Source organism: Sapajus apella, unplaced genomic scaffold, assembly GCF_009761245.1.
Source record: "Sapajus apella isolate SASKATOON/1434 unplaced genomic scaffold, GSC_monkey_1.0 scaffold18, whole genome shotgun sequence".
Lineage (NCBI taxonomy): Eukaryota > Metazoa > Chordata > Mammalia > Primates > Cebidae > Sapajus > Sapajus apella.
Genome location: NW_022436958.1, coordinates 23,226,930 through 23,245,047, shown reverse-complemented (window position 1 = coordinate 23,245,047; position 18,118 = coordinate 23,226,930). Strand labels below are relative to the sequence as shown.

General features: G+C 36.5%; 1 protein-coding gene and 1 pseudogene across 20 annotated transcripts in view; both read left to right on the top strand.

Annotated features, from left to right (window-relative positions):
* LOC116557156 overlaps nucleotides 1–10,329 on the top strand; it is a 27,602-nt pseudogene extending 17,273 nt beyond the window's left edge.
* Nucleotides 1–18,118, top strand: part of BAZ2B (bromodomain adjacent to zinc finger domain 2B) — a 432,513-nt gene that overhangs the window by 17,181 nt on the left and 397,214 nt on the right. The gene's annotated exons all lie outside the window — the stretch shown is intronic.

The following is an 18,118-nucleotide window of genomic DNA, read 5'->3' as shown; positions in this document are numbered from 1 at the left end:
CCAAAAAAAAAAAAAAAAAAAAAAGATAGACATGTAGATCAATGGAATAGAACTGAAACTTCATAAATAGACTCATATATTTATATTTTTTAAAGATATTTCCGAAGTATTTTTTAAAAATATATATTTTATTGCATTTTAGGCTCTGGGGTACATGTGAAGAACATGCAGGATTTTTGCATAGGTACATACATAGCAATGTGGTTTGCTGCCTTCGTCCCCATCACCTGTATCTGGCATTTCTCCCCATGTTATCCCTCCTCAACTCCCTACCCCCCACTGTCCCTCCCCTAGTCCCCCGCAACAGACTTCAGTGTGTGATGCTCCCCTCCCTGTGTCCATGTGTTCTCATTGTTCATCACCACCTGTAAGTGAGAACATGTGGTGTTTGATTTTCTGTTCTTGTGTTAGTTTGCTGAGAATGACGGTTTCCAGTTTCCAGGTTCATCCATGTCCCTACAAGGACATGAACTCATCGCTTTTTATGGCTGATAGTATTCCACGGTGTATATGTGCCACATTTTCCCTGTCCAGTTTATCATCGATGGGCATTTGGGTTGGTTCCAAGTCTTTGCTATTGTAAATAGTGCTGCAGTGAACATACGTGTGCATGTGTCTTTATAACAGAACGATTTATAATCCTTTGGATATATACCCAGTAATGGGATTGCTGGGTCAAATGGAATTTCTATTTCTAGGTCCTTGAGGAATCGCCACACTGTCTTCCACAATGGTTGAACTAATTTACACTCCCACCAACAGTGTAAAAGTGTTCCTATTTCTCCACATCCTCTCCAGCATCTGTTGTCTCCAGATTTTTTAATGATCACCATTCTAACTGGTGTGGGATGGTATCTCAATGTAGTTTGCTTTGCATTTCTCTAATGACCAGTGATGATGAGCATTTTTTCATATGTTTGTTGGCCTCATGCATGTCTTTTTTTTAAAAAGTATCTGTTCATAACTTTTGCCCACTTTTGAATGGGTTTGTTTGCTTTTTTCTTGTAAATCTGTTATAGTTCTTTTTAAATTCTGGATATAAGTCCTTTGTCAGATGGGTAGATTGTCAAATTTTTTTCCCATTTTGTTGGTTGTGGTTCACTCTAATGATTGTTTCTTTTGCTGTGCAGAAGCTCTGGAGTTTAATTAGATCCCATTTGTCTAATTTGGCTTTGTTGCCAATGCTTTTGGTGTTTTAGTCATGAAGGCCTTGCCTATGCCTATGTCCTGAATGGTTTTGCCTAGGTTTTCTTCTAGGGTTTTTATGGTGTTAGGTCTTATGTTTAAGTCTTTAATCCATCTGGAGTTAATTTTAGTGTAAGGTGTCAGGAAGGGGTCTGCTTTCTGCTTTCTGCACATGGCTAGCCAGTTTTCCCAACACCATTTACTAAACAGGAAATCCTTTCCCCATTGCTTGTTTTTGTCAGGTTTGTCAAAGATCACATGGTTGTAGATGTGTGGCATTGCCTCTGAGGCCTCTGTTCTGTTCCACTGATCCGTATGTCTGTTTTGGTACCAGTACCATGCTGTTTTGATTCCTGTAGCCTTGTAGAATAGTTTGAAGTCAGGTAGCATGATGCCTCCAGCTTTGTTCTTTTTGCTTAGATTGTCTTGGCTATGAGGGCTCTCTTTTGGTTCCATATGAAGTTTAAGGTGGTTTTTTCCAGTTCTGTGAAGAGGGTCATAGGTAGTTTGATGGGGATAGCATTGAATCTATAAATTACTTTGGGCAGCATGGTCATTTTCACGATATTGATTCTTCCTAACCTTGAGCATGGAATGTTTCTCCATCTGTTTGTGTCCTCTCTTATTTCATTTAGCACTGGTTTGTAGTTCTCCTTGAAGAGGTCCTTTCCATCCTTTGTTAGTTGTATTCTTATGTATTTTATCCTCTTTGTGGCAATTGTGAATGGCAGTTCGTTCTTGATTTGTCTGTCTTTAAGTCTGCTATTGGTGTATAGGAATGCTTGTGATTTTTGCACATTGATTTTGTATCCTGAGACTTTTCTGACATTGCTTATCAGTTTCAGGAGATTTTGGCATGAGGTGATGGGATCTTCTAAATATACAACCATGTCATCTGCAAATAGAGACAATTTGACTTCCTCCTTTTGGTCAATTCATTTTCATCAGGAATGCCAAGTTAATTTAACATGGGAAGAAAAACCTCTAACAAATGATGCTGGGATAAATGGAAATTGACATGCAAAGAATGAAGTTGGACCCCTACCTAACACCATGCACAAAAATTAATTTAAAATGGATAAAGATCTAACTTTAAGTACTAAAACCATGCAACTTACAGAAAAAATTGTTATGTGAATATGACATGTAAGTATTTTTGACCTCGGACTTACTAGTGATTTGGGTTTTTTTTAGATGTGACACCTTCAAGTATAAGCAACCAAAGAAAACTGCATAAATTGGACCTCATAAAGTAAAACAAACAAACAAGACAAAAAACCTTTTTGCTTCAAAGCATACTATCAAGCAAGTGAAAAGACAATACATAGAATGTGAGAAAAAGGTTGTAAATCCATATATGACAAGGGACCTGTGTCCAGAATATATAAAGAACCTCTTAAAAGTCAACAATAGAAAGACAACCTAATTGTAAAATAGGCTACAATTATTATTGTAGAATTGGCAAAGGATTTAAATAGGTGTTTTTCTAAAGAAGATAGAAAAATAGCGAATAAGTGCATGAAAAATAATAAATATATGCTCAGCCTCAGCAGTCATTAGAGAAATGCAAATCAAAACCACACGGGAAATATGGCTACAATAAAAAAGATAGACAGTAAAAAATGTTGATGAGGATGTCAAAAATTGGTACCTTCATATATTGCTGGTGGGAATGTAAAATGGTACAGCTGTTTGGGAAAGCAGTTTAGCATTCCTCAGAAGTTTAGTTGCCATATGACTCAGCAATATCATTCCTAACTATGTACTCAGGGGAACTAAAAATACACGTCACACAAAACCCTATACACAAATGTTCATATCATAATAGCCAAAATGTGGAAACCCCAAATGTGCAACAATGGATGAATGGATAAACAAAATGTGGCGTATCCATTTTGGAATATTATTTAGTCTTAAGAAGGAATGAAATTCTGCTGCAACATGGGTGAACCTGGAAAACATTATCATTAGAGATGGAAGCCAAATATAAAAGGTCACATATTGTATTATTCCATTTATATGTCCAGAATAGGCAAATCCATAGACATAGCAAAACAGATTAGTAGTTCCCAGGTACTGGGAAAAGCAAGAGGTAGGAATGACTGCTAATGAGTATAGGGTTTCTTTTTGTGGTGATAAAAATGCTCTGCAACTAGATAGTGGTATTGGTTTCATGAACTTGTGAATATACTAAAAGCCACTGGATTATATATTTTATATATTTGTTTGCTAGGACTGTCATAACAAAAATTAATACTACAGGCTGATGGCTTGAGCAACAGAAATGTATTTTCTCACAGTGTGGAGTCTAAAAGTCCAAGGTCAAAGTGTCTCAAGGGTTGTTTTCATTCTCAGACCTATTTTTTGACTTGTAGATGGCTAACTTCCCCTTGATGTGTTGTCCGTGTCCTAACATCCTGTTATAAGGACACCAGTCATATTGAATTAGGGCCCACATATATGACATCATTTTACCTTACTTGTCTCTTTAAGGGTCCCATCTGCAAATACAATCACATTCTGAGGTACTAGAGGAGTTAGGACTTCCACACGTGAATTTAGTTGGGGAAAGAGACACAACACTTTAAAACATATGGATGAATTTTTTTTTTTTTTTTTTTTTGAGACAGAGTCTTCCTCTTTCATCAGGCTGGAGTGCAGTGGCACAATCTCGGCTCACTGTAACCTCCACCTCCTGGGTTCCAGCAATTCTCCTGCCTCAGCCTCCCGAGCAGCTGGGACTACAGGCACGCACGACGATGCCCAGCTAATTTTTTTTTGTATTTTTATTAGAGACGGGGTTTTACCATGTTGGCTAGGATGGTCTTGATCTCTTCACCTCATGATCTGCCTCCCTCAGCCACCCAAAGTGCTGGGATTACAGGCATGAGCCACTGTGCCTGGCCTAAAACATGGATGAATTTTCTGATACATAAATTATATCTCAATTTTGAAAAATGTAAGAACCTACTTTTCTTTCCAAATAAGTTTGAAAACTTAAATGAAAAAAGTAATTTTTAGCCAGCCACAGTAGTGCAGACCTGTAAGTCCCAGTTACACGGGAGGCTGAGGAAAAAGGATTGCTTGAGACCAGGAGTTTGCATAGTCATGTGATAATTAGCCTGTGAATAGCTACAGTACTCCAGCCTGGGCAACATAGTGAGATCCCATCTCTTAAAAAGTCCAGATGTAGTGGTTCACACCTGTAATCCCAGCACTTTGGGAGGCCAAGGTGGGTGGATCATGAAGCCAGGAATTCAAGACCAGCCTGGCCAAGATAGTGAAACCCTATTGCTACTAAAAGATACAAAAAATAGTCAAGCATGATGGTGGGTGCCTGTAATCCCCACTACTCAGGAGGCTGAGGCAGGAGAATCACTTGAACCTGGGAGGTGGAGGTTGTAGTGAGCCGTGATTGTGCCACTGCACTCCAGCCTGGTGACAGAGCAAGACTCCCATCTAAAAAAAAGAAAAGATGGCTGGGTGCAATGGCTCACATTTTGGGAAGTCAAGATGAGAGGATCCCTTGAATTTAGGAGTTTGAGACCAGCCTGGGCAACATAGTGAGACCCTGTCTCTACAAAAAAATGAAAAATTAGCTAGGTATGGTGGCACATGCCTATGATCCTAGCTACTTGGGAGACTCAGGTGGGAGGATTGCTTGAGCCTAGGAGATGGAGGCTGCAGTGAGCCATGATCTCACTATTGCACTTAGCCTGGGAGGCAGAGTGAGACCCTGTCTCAAAAGTCTCAAAAAAAGAAATAAGTTATTTTTAAGGCAAATATAGTTGATGAAAATTGGCCACATTTGGGGAAGTTTAATTTCTGTAGAAGAAATAGAAAAGAATATCAAGGGTCCACCTTATAAAAATGCATCGGTCCCTATTGGTTTTATAGAGATATTCTATGAAATACTCAAAAGATAGTCTCAGTGTTCCATAAACTGGTACAGAACATTGAACATGGATAATACCAATTCCTAAAGACAGCACAAAAAATAAAAAATTACAGACCAATATCAATTGTAAATATTGATACCAAGTACTAAATAAAATATTAGCAAACAAATTCCAATGTCATATATTAGGAAAATAAGCTGGGCATGGTGGCTCATAGCTATAAATCCAGTGCTTCTGGATGTCAACATGGGAGGATTACTTGAGGCCAGCAGTTCAAGACCAGTGAGACCCTGTGTCTACAAAAAAAAATTTAAAAATTAACTGGCATGGTGGCACGCACCTGTAGTCCTAGCTACTTGGGAGGCTGAGAAAGGAGGATGGCTTGAGCCAAGGAGTTCAAGGCTGTGAGCTATGATGGCATCATTGTACTACAGCCTTGGTGACAGAATGAAACTCTGTAATAAAATAAAGCAACACATATGACCATAAGAGATTTACAGTTGACCCTTGAACAAAACAACTTTGAACTATACAGGTCCGTTTATTTATATGTAGATTTTTTTAATTTTTAATTTTTTTTTATTTTAAAGAGACAAGTCTCACTATGTTGCCCAGACTGGTCTTGAACTTCTGGCCTCAGTGATCCTCCAGCCTCAGCCTCCTGAGTCACTGCGATTACAGGTATGTGTCACCATGCCCAGATTCTGCAGACTTGTTTTAGTAAGTATATTGGAATATTTTTTGAAGGTTCCTAACAATTTGGAAAAACTTGCAGATGAACCACATAGCCTAGAAATATTGAAAAAAAAAAATTAAGAAGCCCAGTGTGGTGGCTCACACCTATAATCCCAGCACTTTGGGAGATCAAGGCAGGCAGATCACCTGAGGTCAGCAGTTTGAGACCAGCCTAGCCAGCATGGTGAAACCCTGACTCTACTAAAAATACAAACATTTAGTCAGGCATGGTGCTTTGTGCTTGTAGTCCCAGCTACTTGGAAGGCTGAGGCAAGAGAATCTCTTGAACCTGGGAGATGGAGGTTGCAGTGAGCTGAGATTGTGCCACTGCACTCCAGCCTGAGCAACAGAGTGAGACTCTGTCTCAAAAAAAAAAAAAAAAAAAAAAAAATTAAGAAAAAGTTAGGCATGTCATGCTTGAAATATATGTAGATACTGGTCTGTTTTATCATTTACTACCATAAAATATACACAAATCTAATCTAAAAAGTTAAAATTTATCAAAACTTACACATAGAAACAGATCACACATGGCATCATTCACAGTGGAGAGAAATGTAAGCAAGCAGAATGACATAGTATTAAATAATAACTGCATAAAGTTAATTGTAGCACATGTTGTACTATTGTAGTAATTTTGCACTCGCCTCTTATTGCCATTGTGGTGAGCCCAAGTGTTGGTAGTATACACTTAAAAGGCCTTGTGATGCTAATCATCTCCACATGAGCAGTTCATCTTTTCAGTAAATGGCATTGTATCACAGTAAAAAGTGGTCTTTTGAGTTCTCATGTATTATTTATTGTTTAGTGTAATACTGTAAGCCTTGAGTAACACTGTAGGATCCATACCAGGCACCACTAGTGATGCTGGAGTTGCTACCAAGAAGCAGTGAAGTCATGACATTACAATAAAAAGTTGAATTGCTTGAGATGTACTATAGATCAAGGTGTGCAGCTGCAGACCTTTTTTCTATTTTAAAGAGGCAGCTCTATAAATAGTCTTGTAAACATGATATAAACTTAGAGCATCAGTAAATACAGTACAGTACTGTAAATGTGTTTTCTCTCCCTTATGATTTTCTTAATAACCTTTTCTCTAGCCTACTTGATTGTAAGAATACAGTATTGTATGTAGCATATAAAATATGTGTTAACTGACTGTGTTATAGGCTTCTGGTTAACAGTAGGCAATTAGTAGTTAAGTTTTTGGGGAGTCAAAAGTGATATGCAGATTTTCACCTGAGTGGGGAGGCAGCACCCCTGTCCCTACAGTGTTTAAGGGTCAGCTCTATTCCAAAAACACAAGACTGGTTCAATATTAGGAAACCCATTAATATAGTATATCATATTAATAGATACAGGTCTAAATCATATAATTATGTCTGTAGATGCTACAACGACCTTTAACAAAATCATCATCTTCTGATAAAAGCACTCAAGAAAACAGGAATTGATGGGTATTTTCTTAATATGATAAATATATGTATACATACGTTTTATATATATATATATATATAAAATGTATATATATATACACATTATATGCATATATATATATATGTATATACATATATGTATATGTAGGTATGTATATACACACGCACACACACCTTAATCTTAAAGTCATCGTCGTAATGGAAAACACCAAGGACATTTTTACTAGTACCATCAGGAAAAAGGCAATGATATCTAGTAACAACACTATTATTTATCATTTTACTGGGGATATTAGCCAATACAGTTAAGAGGAATCAGTAGAGGCATAACAATTAGCACTGAAGAAATAAAACTATCTCTATTTACAGATGATATGATAATATATTTGGGAAACCCTAGAGCAGGGGTTAGCAAACTGAGAGCCAAATTTAGCCATGTTTATTTGGTTTTGCATTGCCTCTGTCATCTTTTGCACTACACCAGCAGAGCTGAACAGTTGTGATGGAAACTTTTTGGCATACAAGAATGAAATATTTACAGTCTGGTGTTTTTACTGAAAAGATACATTGTATGGACTTCTGCACTAGAAAATCAATGATAAAACTAATTCAAATAATAAAAAAATTAGTAAAAAATTCAGTAGTAAGCTATAAAATTAGCATTCAGAAATTTATATATATATCAATATGTATATATATGTCTATATATATAATACATATAATATGTAACATATATGTTATATATGTTACATATAGTAATATATATAACATGTATGTTACAATATATATTATATATAACTACATATTAATGTATATTTTATATATATATAACAGTTGGAAGATAGAGTGGTAAGGGAAACCCCAATTAAATAATGAAAAAGATAAAATACTTAGGAATAAATGTAACCAGAGTATATAAAAACTATTTGAGAAAAACTCGAAAATACTTGTGAAAGACAGTCTCAATAAAAATACCAACATGGCCTTTTGGCTCTCTGAGCAGCACCACAGCAGTTGGCAAGAACAAGCGCCTTACAAAAGGCAGCAGAAGGGAGCCAAGAAGAAAGTGGCTGATCCATTTTCTAAGAAAGATCGATATAATATGAAGGCACCTACTGTGTTCACTATGAGAAGTGTTGGAAAGATGCTAGTCATCAGGACCCAAGAATCCAAAATCGCATCTGATGGCCTCAAGGGTCATCTGTTTGAAGTGAGTCCTGCTGATTTGCAGAATGATGAAGTTGCATTTAGAAAATTCAAGCTGATTACTGAAGATGTTCGTGGCAAAAACTGCCTAACTTCCATGGCATGGATCTTACTGACAAAATGTGTTCCATGGTCAAAAAATGACAGACAATGATTGAAGCTCATGTTGATGTCAAGACTACTGATGACTACTTGCTTCATCTGTTCTGTGTTTGTTTACTAAAAAACGTGACAATCAGATACAGAAGACTCTTATGCTCAGTACCAGCAGGTTTGCCATATCTGGAAGATGGTGATGGAAATCATGACCCAAGAGGTACAGACAAATGACTTGAAAGAAGTGGTCAATAAATTGATTCCAGACAACGTTGGAAAAGACATAGAAAAGGCTTGCCAATCTATTTATCCTCTCCGTGATGTCTTCGTTAGAAAAGTAAAAATGTTGGCTGGGAGCAGTGGCCCACGCCTGTAATTCCAGCACTTTGGAAGGCCAAGGTGGGCGGATAATTTGAGAACAGGAGTTTGAAACCAGCCTGGCCAACATGGTGAAACCCCTTCTCTACTAAAAATACAAAAAAGTAAATCAGAGCATGGTGGTATGTGCCTGTAATCGCAGCTACTCAGGAGGCTGAGGCAGGAGAATTACTTGAACCTGGGAGGCGGAGGTTGTAGTGAGCTAAGATCGTGCCACTACACTGTAGCCTGGGAGACGCAGTGAGACTCCATCTCAAAAAAAAAAAAAAAAAAAAAAAATCAGAAAAGAAAACTAAAATTGCTGAAGAAACCTAAGTTTGAATTGGGGAAACTCATGGAGCTTCATGGTGAAGGTAGCGGTTCTGGAAAAGCCACTGTGGATGAGACAGATACTAAAGTTGAGCGAGCTGATGGATATGAACCACCACTCCAAGAATCTGTTTAAAGTTCAGACTTATAATAGTGGCAAATAAAAAGGCCTATTTGTGAGAAAAATAAAACATGCTTTTTTTTGGAGCTATACAAGTTGATGTAGAATATAATTCATAGGAAGAAACAAGTATGTAGGAGTAGTCAGGAATTGTTTCAGGCAAATATCATTAATAGATTTTACAGTATTATGTGAAGAGTTGATGACAAGGTGGATGTTTTTTACATACTCAAAATATCTCCCCACAAGATACTAATCAAAAATGGAAAAAAATAGCAACTATACAATGGGCATACATGACACATGCCACCTTTACCAAGTTGTGAAAGTTAACACTAACAGTAGTAGGACCAATAGCATGCATCTCAACAGGTTGCACAAAGAAGAGCACATTGCTTCTGCAGTATTACTGCAAAAATGCACAACCTGAACATAAACATGAAGAACCATCAGTCAAACACTAGAGGGACATTTCACAGAATAAATGGTTTGTACTTTTCAAAAATGTCAAGGTCATGAAAAACAAAGACTGAAGAACGAATTACAGATCAGAGAAGTCCAAAGAGGTATGACAATTAAAAAGAATGTATGACCCTCGATTGGATCATAGGCTAGAATGGAAACAATTTTTATATTACTCTTTTATCATATTTTTGTTATAAAGGACATTAGTGAAACAACTGGTGAAATGTGAAGGTCTATATTGAATAGTATTGTATTAATGCTGATTTTCTTATTTTGATAAATGTACTTTTAATGGAAATATGCATTGAAATATCCAGGAGTAAAAGGGAATGATGAAAAATATCTTTATAAAGGGAGCAGAAAGAGACTGATAAGGTAAAAAATGTGGTAAAATGTTAAGTTTGGGGAATCTGAGTGACATGTATATGGAAATTCCTGTACTTTTTAAATAATAAACTTCTGGGCCAGGCGCGGTGGCTCACGCCTGTAATCCTAGCACGTTCGGAGGCTGAGGCAGGTGGATCCCCTACGGTCAGGAGTTCAAGACGAGCCTTGGCCAATATGGTGAAACCCCATTTCTACTAAAATAAAAAAATTAGGTGGGCATGGTGGTGTGCGCCTGTAATCCCAGCTACTTGGGAGGCTGAGGCAAGAGAATTGCTTGAACCTGGGAGGTGAAGTTTGCGGTGAGCTGAGTTCATGCCACTGCTCTCCCGCCTGGGCCACAGAGCGAGACTCTGTCTCCAAAACCTCTGGGCAGGACCTGGTGTCTCATTCCTGTAGCCCTGGCACTTTGGGAAGCTGCTTGAGCTTAGGAGTTCAAGACAGGCCTGGGCAACATAATAAGACTTCATCTCTACTAAAAATAAAACAAACTAGCTGGGCGTGGTGGCACATGCCTGTGGTCCCAGCTACTCAGAAGGCTGAGGCGGGAGGATTGCTTGAGCCAGGGAGATCAAGGCAGCAATGAACCGTGATAACGCCACTGCCCTTGAGCCTGGGTGACAGAGCAAGATTCTGCCTTAAAAAATAATAATAAAATAAAAAAATAAACTTTAGAGTAATTTAAGATATGTAAAAGTAGATAAAGTAAAAAAATTTGTTCTATGCTCACAACACTTCTGATATGAAATGTATGGATTTTCCACACCAAGCAATTTTCCAGTTTGCTGTAGATACCAATGTAATTTAATTTTATTCTGATATTATCGACCTAGAGTTAGCATCAGACTCCACAGGCTAAGTAAGGGCTTCGTCCGACAAGACTGCCTCCATTCCAGCTTCAGACACCATTCACAAGTCCCAGGCCTCCAGTACTTCTGACCAACTTGACTACAAACTGGGGGGGGGGCCTGTAACCTCTACTTCATGTTCAACAATTTATTATGATAGTTTACATAACTTGGAAAACACTTTCTTTACTATTACCAGTTTATTATAAAGGACACAAATGCACAAATAGATAAAGAGGCATACAGGGTGAGATCTGGAAGGGTCTTGAGTACAGGAGCTTCTGTCTCCAGGGAGTTTTGGACACATCCTGCTTCCTGGCGTGTTGATGCATTCAACCTGGAAGCTCTCTGAACCTGTTAGATCAATGTTTTCATGAAGATTCCATTACATAGACATTATTGATTAAATCATCAGCCATTGGTGATTGGCTACAACCTCCACCCTCTCTTCCCTCCGCAGAAGTCTGGGGGAAGGAGTGGATGTTCACACCATTGAATCACATGCTTGGTTGCCCTGGCAAGCATCCTCTGTCTTGAGGCTGTTCACCTTAGTGGCATAAACTCAGGTATGGTTGAAAGGAGCTTGCTATGATTAACATAACATTCTCCTCTCACCTCATTATCATTCAAGAAACTTCAAGAGTTTTATAAAGTTTGTGCCAGGAACTGGGGATAAGAACAAAATATTCTATTGCAGTCGAAAAAAATAGTACAGTGAGTTATTATATAATACATTCTTGCTCAGTTTCCTCTAATGTTAATGTTTTCAATTACTGTGATACTTTTTTTAAAACGAAGAAACCTTAGCACATTACTATTATCTAAACCCCAGACTATTTGGATTCCATCTGTTTTTCTATTACTGTCTTTTCAAAAAACTCCAGACTTCATTCAGATTTCACTTATTTTTTTCTTTAATATCCCTTTTCTGCTCAAGATCTAATTCAGGTTACTACAATGCATTTAATTGTTATATCTCTCCAATCCCTGGTCTGTGAAAGTTTCTCAGTGTTGTTTTATATAACTCTGTTAGTTTGAGGAGTATTGGTGAGACATTTGTAGGCTGTTCTTCAATTTTGGTTTGCCTTATATATTTCTCATGATTAGAGTGGGGTTATGCATTTTTTGGAAAGAAGACCATGGAGGTGAAATACCCTTTCATTACATCATATCAGAGGGAGATGCTATCAACGTGATCTCTCTGGTGACATAAACTTTGATATCTTAGTGAAGGTAATAATCTGCCATTCTCCTCCCCCCACCCCGCCCTCTCTCTCTCTCTCTGTCTCTTTTAAAGTAGCTCTGCAGCCCAAGCTGGAATGTAGTGGTGCTATCATAACTCAATGTAGCCTTGAACTGCTGAGCTCAAGGACTTCTGCCTCAGCCTCCAGAGTAGCTGGGACTGAAGGCATATGCCACTACACTCAGCTAACTACTTTTAAGATATTTTTTGTAGAGACAAGGTCTTCCTACGTTGCCCAAGGTGGTTTGAACTCCTGGACTTAAGTGATCCTCCTACCTCAGCCTCCCAAAGCATTGGAATTATAAATGGGGGCTACCAGGCCCAGGCTCTATTATTCTTTATTGTTAAATTCCTATTTTTCTTGTTCTGTTATTTGGAAAGGAGTCACTAAGTCCAGCCCACTATGAAAGGAAAGAGTTGAGGTCAGGGGTGCAGTTAAGCTTCTCATGGAGGCAAATAGTTTCTATATACCTTACATATTCTGTAAGAAAGATTTGACTCTTATTTATTATTTATCATGTATTTGTAACAGTATAGACTTAATGTTTATTTTATTCTTTGCATTATAGTGTAGTATGACATTATGTATAGTGTAATGCCATTATGTATATTGTCACTCAAATAATTCCAGCATTAGCAATCTGGAATTTTTTTTTTTTTTTTTTCTTTAAGGCTGTTTTGCTCTGTCACCAGGCTGGAGTACAGTGGCACAATCTCGGCGCACTGCAACCGCTGCTGCCTGGGTTCAAGTGATTCTCCTACCTCAGCCTCCCGAGTAGCTGGGATTATAGGTGTGCGCCATCATGCCCAGCTAATTTTCGTATTTTTAATAGATACAGAATTTCACCATATTGGTCAGGATGGTCTCGATCCCTTGACCTTGTGATACACCCGCCTCAGCCTCCCAAAGTGCTGGGATTACAGGCATGAGCCACCGTGTGCCATGGGGAGTTCTTTGTGGTAGGCTTCTATGGCTCTTTAACATAGCCCCATTCCTTTGTTTTTTGAGCATTTCCTTGCTTTCTGGTACTACAGGATGCTTTTCCCTTTTCTTCTATTTTCCCTCATCCAGCTCTATAATCAGCTGTTTCTTCAAGGTTTCTTTGGGTTTTTTTTTTTTTGTGTGTGTGTGTTTGTTTTTGTTTTTGTTTTTTATTAGGGAATCATATTTAGAAACCAAGATCTTGGCACAAGGTAGTTTATACTGTGTTTAAGTGTAAAATTATTGCAAAAAAAAAAATTAAGAGCTGAAAGTTGTAAAATGCATATCCCATTTGTTATTCTTAAATGTTCTACCTTGGTTAAGCTGTTATGTCAGTTGCCAAATGTTATCTTACTTAAAGATACTTCTTTCTAAATAAAAATTATATTTATACTTCACTTGGTATCTGGAAGTTATAAAATTACACTACAACCCGAGTACAACATTTTTGTATATTTTATTTGTAACTTTTTCCATGAGGTGGAAACACCTTGTCATATTTTGCTCTTCTTGTGAAAAACAAGAAGAGGTCTACAATTAAATCCATAAAACTTTATATAATAAAACTAATTAGCAAACAGTCTAGTTTAATATGCATACATAAAAGGGCATAGCAGAGGCATAAAGGAAGGAGATCTGGATGTTACCATGACTTTCATGCAATGTCCACCCACAGATTCCGCTTATTCCAGTGAATAAGCATGATGAGGACAGCTTGGCCTGTTTGGCTGGAAATTCTGTGTATGAAAATATAGTATTTATTATAGAAGATTTTAAAAACATCTTTTTGATCTGTGATATATAAGAAGGTTACTGCTAAATCATTTTATTCTGTATCATAGGGTGTCATTGTCGAAAATAAATGATTTCTTCTGGAATATTAGAATGGGCAAGGAATGTGTGCAAATAAATTCATCACAATGGGAGTCCCAACTCTGATTACGTAGTAATTATTGCCTAGAACTGTGCATTGAGCATTGAGGCTGCATCAGCACTCTATAGCAAAGTGCACTTTGAATGATTTTTGATGTATGCCATGAGCAGAGAAAGAGGGATAGTGGCCCAAATATTTGGCATTCCCTTCCTACGTTTTTAAGTAAATTATGATAGATTCTTATGTTTAAAAGAAGTTTAATTTTCCTAGTTCACTTTTCTCATATATAAATATGAATAATTGTCTTCTTAGTGCCAATTCCTGAATAGTGATTAAGTAATTTTGGCATTGAAAGCATTTATTTAAATTATTACTTTTATGAAAGTTACATTTTCATATCATATTCTGTATAAAGGTCAGAATTAGGAAAGGCTTATAATGTTAAATCACCTACATTTAAAAATTATTTAATAGAAAAGAACCTAGATAAAAATGCTTATGGCCACTTTATTCATAATTACCTAAAATGGAAAACAACACACATGTTCTCCATAGCTGAATATATAAACCAACTATGCAGTTTTACTTTATACTATACTATTCTATATACTACCCCATATAGTATATAATGTACTGTGGAATACTGCTCAGCAATATAACATGTCACCTTTAACAGAGTGAGAAGACAAAAAAGGGATGAACTATTAAGTAGTGAATCTCAAAGGCATGCAGAGTAGAAACTATTCTCAAAAAGGTTGCCTTCTATATCATGCCATTTATAAGCTATTCTTGACAAGACAAACCTATATTGTTAGAAAACAGAACAGTAGTTATCAGGGGTTAGGGATTATGAAACTGCAAAAGTAATAGTACAAGAGATTGTGTACAATAGTACACAGTAGCGTGTGATAGAAGTCTTCTGTATCCTGATTGTGGTGGTAGTTACATAAATCTGTACATGTTTTTAGGTTTATAGAACTATTTGCCTCCCCCACTATCAAATCGCTTTCATAATTTTAAATCAATTTTAGGAAAAATGTAGAATAATACCTTTTTTTTTTTTTTTTTTTTTTTGACACAAGGTAGTCTCACTATGTTACCCTGGCTGGCCCCTAACTTCTGGACTCAAGCAGTCCTACCTACCTCAACCTCTTGAGCATCTGGGACCATAGGCAAGCCCCACTAGAATGGAGAATAGTACTTTTAGTACAGGTTGTAAGTATGCTGTGATATGAAGTAAAAGGGAAATGCTGGGGATTAGAATAAAATGTCTACGAAACTATATGCAAAGAAAAAAGTATATTGCAATTAGGCATTTGGGGTTGGTATTAGTATTTAGTATTTGTATTTTGTAATGGAAAAAGTATAAAATATCTATATTTTTGATACTGCTCTATGGTCTGGTTGAGGGAGCTCAGTCAAGTAACTTAATTGCTCAAGTTACTAGGTTCTTTTTCTATGGAATGAGAAGTTTGTACCCTGTGCTTCTCAAACTGAAATACTAATAAACATTTTATTCCAGACTATGTTTGCATTAATGCAAAAATGTTTTAAATTATTTAGCGTTAAGTAAAATAGATGCTCCAGGAAAATGCTCCATATTTTTTCTGGTGGCTTCACATAGTCTCTACCATTCCATTCTATTGTAATTGTAATAGCATGAGACTAGGTTATATAATATTTCTCAAAGCTGTAAAGTTTGGTTTGTATTAATTTTTGTCAGATGGTTTTTTTTTAAGTTTTTATCTCTAAGTATTTATTTTTTGAATACTATGCAGAACAGAAATTTAAGACCACTAGATGGGGATGTAAACAATATAGCATTTGCTTCTGGTGCTCAGAAGTAACTTGGTGCAGCTTCAAGTATAATTCCCAGAAAAGAGGGGAGAAAACATAGAATAAATCCACTTGTTTTTATCTTCCTAAATGTTATAGTAATCTGGATTTGGGAAAAATAAGCTTCTGAACTAAGAATGAAATCCTCTGTGCTCAGATAGCATATTGTGAAACCCACATCTGATTGACTTTAAATGACTGTCTTTGAATGAATCTCCATTGTTGCAATATGTGGCATTATTTGTTTTATAAGTGCATTTTGTCCTCACGTATTTTTAATGATAGATACAAAATTAGAAATAAAATATACCATTTAAAATACAGTGTAGTTTTTTCTCCTGGGTTTTTCTGTCCTTTTCTTTGACACTATAAAAAATAGTGAATGATCACCTGCCTCTTTTAAAACATACTTTAAAAAATTATATTAATTTTATGGCTTATTATTTTGAGTCTTCTACATTATAATTGGCAAAAGCATAGTTACGCAAAATATTAAGAATTTCTTTAAAATAACGGTTGGAAACAAAATATCATTATGTTATACTGTAGTCTTTTAAAGTGTTTAGAAAAAAAAAATTAGAAAAGGACAAGGCTTTTTGTTTTTGTAGACTTTTTCCACTTTCTTATCTTTAAAATGAAGGAAGCTATGTATTTTCAGTTCAATTTCTTCTTGAGAATTTTTATCATATAACTGTATATTTTTATTACTTTTCAAGCAAATATATGTGTTCATTGATAATTAAATAAGCTTTGATATTTATACATCATTATCACCATTGAAGATTCCCTTTCAGCATAATACTATCCAATAAGGGCTGACAATTTTATTTTAATTAATGATTCAATTTTTAAAAATTGTAATATATATAAAATAAAATTTGCTATTTTAACCACTTTTAAAAATTATAACACTTATATAACATAAATTTAACCATTTCACTCATTTTAAGCCTACAATTCAGTGACATTAAGTACATTCACACTGTTGTGCAACCATCCACTCCTTCTAAAACTTTTTCATCACCACAAATAGAAACTCTGTAACCAGTAAACAATAACTCCCTATTGCACCCAATCTCTGGTAACTTCTAATCTACTTTCTGTTTTTATGAATTTGCCTTGACTGACTCAACTTTAAAATGACTGTGTGTGTGTGTGTGTGTGTGTGTGTGTGTGTGCGCGCGCGCGCGCGCGCTGGCCTTGGACATGTGGGCTCAAGCAGTCCTCTCACCTCAGCCTCCCAAGTAGCTGGGACTACGGGCACTCAACCATGTGCTCAGCTTAAAACTACTGTGGATTTTACAATTTTCCACTTGAATGAGAAAATTTAATATGGTAAAGGCTTACTGTTGTCATTTAGGAGAAACATAACACCATGAATAGTGGTTTGTGCATATATATAAACAGCTGTGAAGTGTCACAAAGAAACAAGTCACTAATATCAGTAAGCTTACAAGATACCTTATTAAAAAATGGTAATTGAAGCCATGCATAGTGTATCACACCTATAATCCCAGCAGCTTGGGAGGCCAGGGCAGGAGGATTGCTGGAGTTCAGGAGTTCAAGAGTAGCCTGGGCAACATAGCAAAACCTTACCTATAGTAAAAATCAAAAAAATTGCAGGGGAATATGGAGTGACTGCTAATGGGTCTGGGGTTTCTTTTTGAGGTGATGAAAATGTTTTAAAATTAGATGGTATAGTTATATAACTCTGAATATACTAAACACCACTGAATCATATACCATGAAAGGGTGAGCTTCATGGTATGTGAATTCTGTTCCAATAAAGCTGTTATGAAAAGTGCTGTGTTTAGTGAAAACTTTAAATACTCTGACAGGGAATTTGGATTTTTGTCTTTAAAACAATGGTGTGTACTCTTGTGGAGTTGTAAGTCGAGAACAGCATGATGAGAACATCACTGTGGCAGCATTTGAAGAATGGGGGTCAGATCATTGATTCAGCAGGCTAGATCTAGCTGCTTAGAATACTTTATTCTGTTTTCTGCCCTTAACAAGTATGAACATTTTATGTTACTAATTCTGAATTCAAAATTTTTAACTTTACACATGCTAATATTTTATAATTTCTATCTTGCTCTCATTTTTAAAAAATGAACTGCT